Source organism: Pinus tabuliformis, chromosome 9 (assembly GCF_031772625.1).
Source record: "Pinus tabuliformis cultivar Carrire ecotype Pingquan chromosome 9, CPIR1, whole genome shotgun sequence".
Lineage (NCBI taxonomy): Eukaryota > Viridiplantae > Streptophyta > Pinopsida > Pinales > Pinaceae > Pinus > Pinus tabuliformis.
This window is the reverse complement of record NC_142307.1, coordinates 139,046,183-139,055,377: the sequence shown is the minus strand read 5'-3', so window position 1 is coordinate 139,055,377 and position 9,195 is coordinate 139,046,183.

Sequence of the window (9,195 nt, the reverse complement as noted above, 5' to 3'; positions counted from 1 at the left end):
TGCATTTTTTCTCCATGTTGGCTATAATCTTCTCCCAGTGCACTTTCTGCCCAGGTTCGAGAGTTAGGGGAGCCCCTAAATACTTCGACGATAGATTGCCTATCCTGAATCCAAGAAGTTGAGACAGATGAGCCTGAATATTTGGATGAGTATGGAAGAAGAAGATTGTCGATTTGGAGAAATTTATTTCCATTCCTGATGCTTTGCTAAAAGATCTAAGATATTCCTGAATGCCAAGGCCTCTTTTACTATGGGGATTCCGTGTAACATGGTGTCGTCCACAAACTGTTGATGAGTGGTGGCAGGTAAGGAACGTATTGGTTGAAGACCCTTAATAGTTCCTTCAGCTTTCTTCTTGGCTATGATTCTGCTGAGACCCTCCATGAAGATGATGAAAAGGAAAGGGGACAAAGGATCACCCTGTCTTATTCCACGCGAGGGTGAGAAAGGTTCAGAGGGAGCTCCATTAACAAGGATCGAGAACCTTGTGGATTTGATGAGGGCTAGAATCTAGCTGATCCATCGCCTGCAGAAACCGAAAGCATCCACTATAGCTTCTAGGTACCTCCAGCTCATCTTGTCATATGCTTTAGAAAGATCGAGCTGCATTAACATCCCTGCTTCTTTCCTTGAGTGGAGGGTATGGATCATCTCCAGAGCAAGGAGGATATTGTCTAATATCTACCTTCCCTCGACATAGCCCGATTGCTCTGCTGAAATGATGCCCGGAAGAATGGCTTCAATCTATTGGCTAGGACTTTTGATATTATTTTATAAATGACATTGCAGAGGGCAATAGGTCTGAACTTTTCAGGGGTATTGGCTTCCTCAACCTTAGGTATGAGCACTATAAAGGTTGAATTAATGGATTTTAGAATTGTTCGAGAGCGTCTAGAGTCCTCAACAACATCCCATACTTCCTGCTTCACAATGTGCCAAGAAGCCTTCTAAAAGTTGATGGTGAACCCATCCAATCCTGGGGCTTTGTCATTTGGCATGCCTTTCATAGCTTCCTCCACCTCTTCCAATGTGATTTCCCTGCAGAGGGCCCAGTTCTGATCATAGTTGATAGATTTGGGTATGGCTTTTAGAAGTTCCTTGATGGCTTCCTCTCTATTTATCTGCGGTTCCTGTGCTATGGAGTTGAAATCTTCTTGGAGCAGCGCTGATATATCGTGGTGGTTCTTCAGTGGCTCCCCATCTTTGTTTTTAATATCAAGAATTTTGTTTGCACTTCTGTAGTCTAGAGCAGATCTGTGAAAAAAATTGGTATTCTGCTCTCCTTCTTTTAGCCATTGAATTCTTGATTTTTGTTTCCAGAGATGTTACACAATAATTTGTCACCATTGGTCACCGTCCCTGTTACCCCTGTTCCCGTACATTGGAGGACGCATTTTGGGACCTGTGAGCAGTGACATAACCTGAAAACACTTGCATTATGTTCCCTTGAGTATGTACTTCGTTTTCCCTGAAGACACCTTCTGCAAAATATCCCTGAAAAGTGCCCTTTTCCCATTAGCGCGGGTCCACAATGCCTTACCTGCACCAATCACTGAGATCCTCAAAAGGGGGTGCGACCATTGGCACTCTGTCTCATAACAACACCCGCGCCAACCAAGTTTGGTAATGATTTTTGACAAACGTGCACCCAGATGTTTGTTCCCTTCAGATCACGAAGTCTTTTGAGGATAAAGTTTATCTGATAGAGGTCGAGAGTCATCATCTATCCTTGACATCTATCCACACCGGATTTTCGGAGATAATGCCAATCCACAATGGTTGTCTTGATGCATTGTATCTTCCTCCCTTCTCCATCTATAAAAGTTGTCCTCATGCATTAGACAAGCTAGTTTTTGATTAATGCTAGTTGTGATTATGCTTGTCTTGTGTGATAGTAAGAGTCTTGAAGCATAGGGAGGTTATCCTGTCGGAAGTCTGAGAGAGAGAAGGTATATTGCAAGATATACATAGCTGCTCGCCCAGCCAGAGGAGAGGTTCAATGTCAGAACCTTGGTTGTATCTTTCTCTGTTGATTATTCATCAATAAACGACTATTGTTATCGTTCCAATCTCATTGTTCACCATGATAATGTTTGGTTTATTTCCTTTCTGACTGAAACATAGTTGTATTTTAGTGGATTTTATGCTTGTATTCGCTTTGTTCTTTGCATGTGCAAGTATCCATATGCGGGGATCGCAAGGATTGTGACTTGCTGGAGCAAGGGAACGGGAGTATCAACTCTTCTTCAACATTAGCGTTGAACTCCAGGTTGGTTCTCGTATTCCACTTTCAGTATGCAACTAGGAACTTGCATAGTAGCGTGATTTGATTGATGCTAGACCCATTTTGGGCTAGTGGGATCGCCTCTGTCCGCAGAGGGGATTTACCTCTCCAACAATTTGGCGACTCCACTGGGGAGGATCTATTTGTTGTTTGATTCATAAACCTTGGACGGAGTCTGAAGCATGGCCAGGCAGCTTCTGAAACGCTATTTCTTTGCATTAGCGGAGTAGATCAACGCCACTTCAGTTGATCTCCGGTTTGGTTTATGAACCGAACGGCTTGGAGTTTGTCTTGCATGTTAGCTTTGTCTTGCTTGCTTGCGTAAATGAGCTTTCTGGGTCAGCTTTGAAGTTGTATTCTGTTGTTCGATCTGCCTCAGTACTGTTGACCAGACCCTGGGTTCTTTTATTTATTTTTTGGCCAGCAAACTGTGTTGGCGCGTTTTTATCTCTGACATTCACGCCAGTTGGCGCATGTTGCACCACAGCAACTAGCGCCATTTCCTTGATAGCGCAAGTTGCAGGCTGACAGTCGCGCCAATCCTGTTAATTTTTCCAGTGTGTTTGTTGGAAGCTCTTAAGCTCAAATTTTTTGTCTTTGTATATCTTTTACAGCTTCTGGGAGTGTGTTGGACCTCTGTTTGACTGGTTGTTACTTTTATCCTTCAGTTGTTTGCTTATTTCTATCAATTTTGTATCCTAGCCCTAGAGTACCTAGTGGCTTTTCATGTCGAGCCTTCTGTGGGAAGTTTTGGTTTTTGATTATCCAGTCAACTTGTTGGTTGTTTTCCGCACCCGTCTAGTAGTTGTTTAAGCTTGTTATTCTGTGCTTCGGGCAATTCACTTCTAGCTTGTTTGGATTTTGTTTGACTTCATTTGAACTTAGATCACATGGTTCATTGAAGGTGTGGGTGCTTTTCCTTGCTTTAACAGTTCATTTTGGTGTTTCAGATTTGGTTCTCTTTGCATTGAGTGAATTTTGTTTGTTCATGCTTGTTAATATCTCTTGAGATTTGTTTAAATGCATTATGCCATTTTAAAAGAAGAAAAAACAAAAGATCTTTTTGCATTATATTAGTTAGCATTTAGTGTTATTTGTTGCTTTTAAAAAGAAAAGAAAAAGTTTCATTTCTTGTTATTAGCTGCATTAGGATCTTTGTTGCTTGTTAATTGTTCATTTTGTTTGTTTGAAAATCTCAACCCTCCTGTAGTTAGAATTCATTGAACGAAATGATATAATTTTGGCATATACTTTGCATTTAGGAAGTTTTGAGAGATCACATACGGTAGGACCAAAAACTCAAACTTAATTGAAGATCAACTGTAAAATAAACCGAATGAATCTAACAACGCATTGGAACCTAACGCACATATTCTAGAGGTCTAGGCTAGAGACGTGTTTCGGCGTCGTAAAACCTGCTAACTATTGCCTCACTGATGGTTGGGTGATTCCTCGTGAGAGACAACAAGTACCAGTACAGACTGAACTCCCACGTACCGTCGCGTATAAAAGGGAGACCCCACTAGGTTATCATCCTTTATCCACAGGAAGCCGAGTCTGCCGCCTTACAAGCCGTAATGCACTGAACATAGCATTCGGGAAGATTGACTGTAGTACGGGAAGTCCTTGGTTTTCATCTGATTGCCAAGGTGTATAAGCAGTTTTACAGATTGTTTGGTACACCCTTTGCCTAGAGTCTCCAGAGTAGTCACTTTTGATCCTTTTTGGACTCCTTAAAAGAAAAGGTGCCAGTGAGCGTCTTGTCACTTCGTGCCCATTAAACATTCGAAGGAGACTAGAGTCATCTTTTTGTCCTTTTCTCGACTCTTAAAACATGAAAAGGTCAAGTTGTGTCTTTGCGTCCTAAAATTTATTCGGCCACGATAACATTTACCCGATTAGATTTTGTTTGCGTTAGTTTGAGTAGGGATTTTGTCTCGGTAGATTCCCTAGGTTTTGTGAAGTTTCATCCTGGCGGAATTACCAATTTCGTCTTCCGAGATACTGGTTGTGAGTGCAACTCTTTCTCTGATTCCAAGTATACAACCAATTAGTTCTCGTGCCCCTGGCGACGAGACTTACGAGTTTCATTGGAATCCTATTTGGGAACCTTTTGAGGACAGTGTCCCTTTTTGGGACTATACTTCTCCTCGGGTTTCAGTCCCAACTTCTTCCTCTGACATGGAAGACTTGTCCCCTACTATGACTGACGATTCCGTTGCGACGAGCGTAGAAATTCCCACCGCAACGGGCCCTACACCTATCAGTAGTACTCCTACTACTGGCGATCTACCACCAGGGTATAAAGCATTGAGGGATACTATGCCCTCTGGAACTCCTTTCACAGGTTCTATCTGTTCACCACACACTTTTCCCACCACGGAGCCTTTTACTCTGCAAAATCGCAGTGTGTCTGTTACCTCAATCACAACCGCTCCAACGATATGTTCAGCCTCTTCGACTCCTATTTTTAGTCGTCCTTTGGCTTCTTTATTTGGAGTCTTTGATCCTACATCAAATGTCCCAACAGAGGGGCCATACAAGCACTATTTGTCGTCTCAACCGATTGTTGAGGTATCAGTTCCATTGTCAATCAACTGGGGTTCCACCTCTTTTCATGGTGGCCAAGTGTCATCTACCTAATCGCCCAGACAACCCCCTCAAGACCAACAAGGGCAGTCCTTCCATGAAAACCCTTTTGCTTCTGGTGGTCCGTTTTTCTCTTCTTATGTGCAACCTTCTGGTAACTCAGGTCAATCTTCTATTCAAAAAGTCCAACCTAGTATCCAGCAAGGTTTCCCTACTGGACAAATTGGTCAATCATCTGTTAACCCAAACCAACCCAATTTCCAGTATGGTCCAATATCTGGACAAGCTGTTCAACCACATGGTCAGCCCACCGTCCAGAATAGTCAACCTTTTGGGCAAGTCGGTCAGCCTCAAATCCAATCAGGCCAACCGACTGCCCAGCCCACTCAGCCATCTGGTCCGTTGGGACAACCTTCATTTGGGCAACAACAACTCCTTTCCCAGCAGGTACAACCTTCTGGGCAGGGAGGTCAACCTCAATATCAACAAGGTTATCCTTCCGGCCAGATAGCCCAACCAACCAGACATCCTCCTGGCACTGCTCAACCTGGTTTTTTCCCCCAGGCTGGACCCCAGACCCCATCCGGTTTTCAAGTGCAAGCTGGACTTCAATCTCAACAGACATATCAAACTCAGCCTGTTTCTCAAACTCAGTTTGGAGTCCAACCACCTTATGGTCACCAGCAACCTCAAGGGCAACCGTTGTTTGTCCAATATCAAAATTACCAACAACTGTAGACAAATCCTTATCAGACTTATCCGCCACCATATGGTGCTTCTGCAGGACCATTTGGTAATCAATGGAACACTGGGGGCAGAACCCAAGTCCCTATGGACCAAATCCTATGGGGCCAAATCTGTCTGGACCAAGCCCTTGGGGGCAACCGACACCTGGTTGGAACCCTGGTGCTCCATCTCAACAGTAGCCCCAGATGTCCTTTAATCCTCAATTACCTTTCTTAGCAACTTTAGAATTATCGGATGTGTCTAAATTGACCAATGATCCTATTCTTCATAACCCATATTGGCCTCCGATTCCAACAAAAATTCCCGGTGACTGTCCAAAATTTGATGGTAAGGCTAATGAAGATCCACAAGCCCATGTCATGACTTATCACCTTTGGTGTTCATCCAATTCATGGCTTGGGGATTCAATTCGGCTTCGCCTTTTTCAGCAGACTCTCACTGGCTCTGTAGCTAATTGGTATATTGAGCTCAATCGTGGATCCTTTCAGGATTTTAACTCCTTGGTTATGGCATTTCTCATGCATTTTCATTTACCCATTCGATATGAGACGGGTACAAACCTCCTCACATCCTTAAGAAAAATGATGGCTACGCATATCTCTGATCATATCCATGGATGGAGACGGCGTAGACGTATGATTAAATTTTGGATTCCTGACCAGCTTCTTACCGATTGGTTTACGACTTCGTTCGTTCCTCCAATAGCTCGGGACATTGCCATGGGGGCGTGTGTCACTGAAGATCAAGCTATCGCGCGCGCTCAGTACCTTGACTTGGTTTACTCTCAGTCAGGTACATTGTATGATTATCTGCCTAATGCCCCAAGACCAGGAACCTCTAAAGCCCCGCCAACACCGACTGTTGATGGTATTATTGGTTCGGTTAGCTCATCCTCAAAAAGGATTCTCGCGAACCCTGGGAAGAAAAAATCGACTACTTCGAACGAACCACCTTCTCAGGTAACACCCATTCCGAATGTTACTTCCGAGTTTAATGCCGTCCAATCCACCACGGCAGACAAAGCCTCGAAAGGGAAAAAGAAAGGGAAAGCGAAGAATAAATCAGATCCACCTAAACAGGAAGCCCCTAAACCTCCGCCTGAGGACGGTGCTAAACGCAAACCCAAGTATCCTTGTCTTATCTGCGATGAGGATCACTATACCAAGGACTGCCCGAGGCGATCTGAAGTTAGTCGTTTGTTGAAAGGCGCCCCCATGACTCCTGCGGTGCTTAAAGAACCCGTTCCCTCACAACAAACGCAAAAAACTCAGATGGTGGCTGACCCTTCTTAGCTTCCCTCTTCCTTCGATTCTCAAGTGTTTATGGCCGGAACGATACCTGTTAATATCAGTACTGAAACAAAAGATTATCCACCATCTGTCGGGAAGGAGCCTGAGATCCCCTCTAGTGCTCCACTATTCAGTTCGGGTCCGCTCCACATTGAGAGACCTACTACTGAGACACCTCTTCGACCCCCTCCAAAAGGAGTACTCTGGAAGTCTTCTTACAACCCAAATGCTTGTGCTGCATAGCACTACAATATCGTTCAGGACTTAGCACAGACTCTGTCGGCTATGTCCGCTTTAGAAGTTCTCCATAGCTGCCCTTCTCAGAGGAAGTCCTTGCTATCAGCTATTGGTGGCATAGACCCGGCCGATTCAGATTTAATTACTTTTGACTTAGAAATCCATACGCAGATACTGCCTCCCCAAATTGCTTTCCTTATACAGGTTATCATTGATTCGAAAACAATTCATCGAACAATCATTAATGAAGGTGCTTCTACTTGCATCATGTCTGTTGGAAAGCCATCAGATCCCCGACGCTGAGTCAGTCTCCCACAACCTTGGAAGCTTTTGATGGAAGAGCCTCTCGTCCTTATGGTATACTCCAATGTTTACCCATCACTTAGGAAGGGGAGACGATCGAAATGGAAGTTGAATTCGTTGACGCTACTCTTACCTACAACCTCCTTCTCGGACGTAGCTGGATCTACACGATGAAAGTCGTTGCTTCATCTTTGTTTCGTATCATCTGTTTCCCTCATCAAGGGAAGATTGTTACCATCGACCAGCTATCATTCTTCACTTCCTTTTCTGAAGGTAACATCCCTTTTGTGGAGCATACCTCAAAATTATATGAGAGTCTGGGAGCCGGACTTTTCAAAGATCCCGCTGTTATGGGTGTTTTTCCGCTCCCACCTCCTAACTTCACCTCTGTTAATATGATTACTACTGGTTCTGATCCGTGGATCATTCCTCCCACCGACCAAGTAGATTCTTGGGGCGACCAGATGCCGTTGAGTCCTGCCGAGCTCAACTATGTCGAAATTATTGCTACATCGGCTTCCTCTTCTGAACTTGCTCCTTCGAGCACGATTCTCCATTCATTCGATCCATCCTCAGGGCTTGTAGATAAAACTTCTTCGGATCCTTTACAAGAAACATTCTCTTCCGATGAAGCTATTATTGAGACTATGTCTCTAGAGGAACCTCCTTGGCATGATTTTCACCATCGTTCCTCGTTTCTACCTGCCCCGCAAAATTTTCTCACTTGTCTCGAGCGGTTTGCTCCTTGTCTCCCATCTCAGATACTTCAAACACCTATTCAGATTTATCAGGTGTCTTCTGAAGGGAATATGGCAAACATTACGCAAACCCAGCCCATCGACATCTCTGTGAAACCAGGGATTGTCGAGCATCTTCACATTGGAATCACTTGTACTCCGAAGGAGATTCAACTGTATTGTAATCTTTTTCGCGAATTTCGTGATGTCTCCGCGTGGTCCTATGAAGAAATGCCCAGCATTGATCCTAGTATAGTGGTACATGAGATAATCACGTACCCAGGTGATAAGCCTGTTCGCCAACGTTTACACCCTGTACACCCCCGAAAGGCTGCAGCTATCAAAGCCGAAGTCTAGAAGCTTCTTAAAGCCGGTTTTATTTATCCTATTCCGCTCACAGATTGGGTTTCAAATATCGTCCCTGTGACTAAAAAATAGGGTACAATCCGTGTTTGTGTCGATTATCGTGATATAAATCGGGCGTGTCCTAAAGATAATTTTCCCACACCATTCATTGATCAAATTATTGACGAGTGTGTCGGAAGTGAAATGTATTGTTTTATGGACGGTTTTTCTCGCTATAACCAGATCAATATTTCTCCCGGTGATCAAAAAAAACTGCCTTTATCTGTCCATGGGGCACTTTTGCCTATAAGAAGCTCCCTTTTGGTCTTAAAAATGCCAGTGCTACCTTCCAGCGTGCAATGTCTTATGCGTTCCATGACATTCAACACATTGTACAGCCTTACCTGGATGATCTCCCTGCTCATTCGGCCAAACGTCAGGACCATCCTAAGAACCTTCGCGAAATCTTTCTTCGCTGTCGATACTATCGAATTAGGCTTAATCCTCACAAATGTGTCTTCTGCGTTGAATCTGGCCGACTTCTCAGGTTTGTTGTTTCCCGAGAGGGCATCCGTTTGGATCCCCTTAAAGTCGAGGCTATAGTGAATCTTCCTCCCCCTGCTTCTTTACAGCAATTGCAAAGCTTGCAGGGTAAAGCAAATTT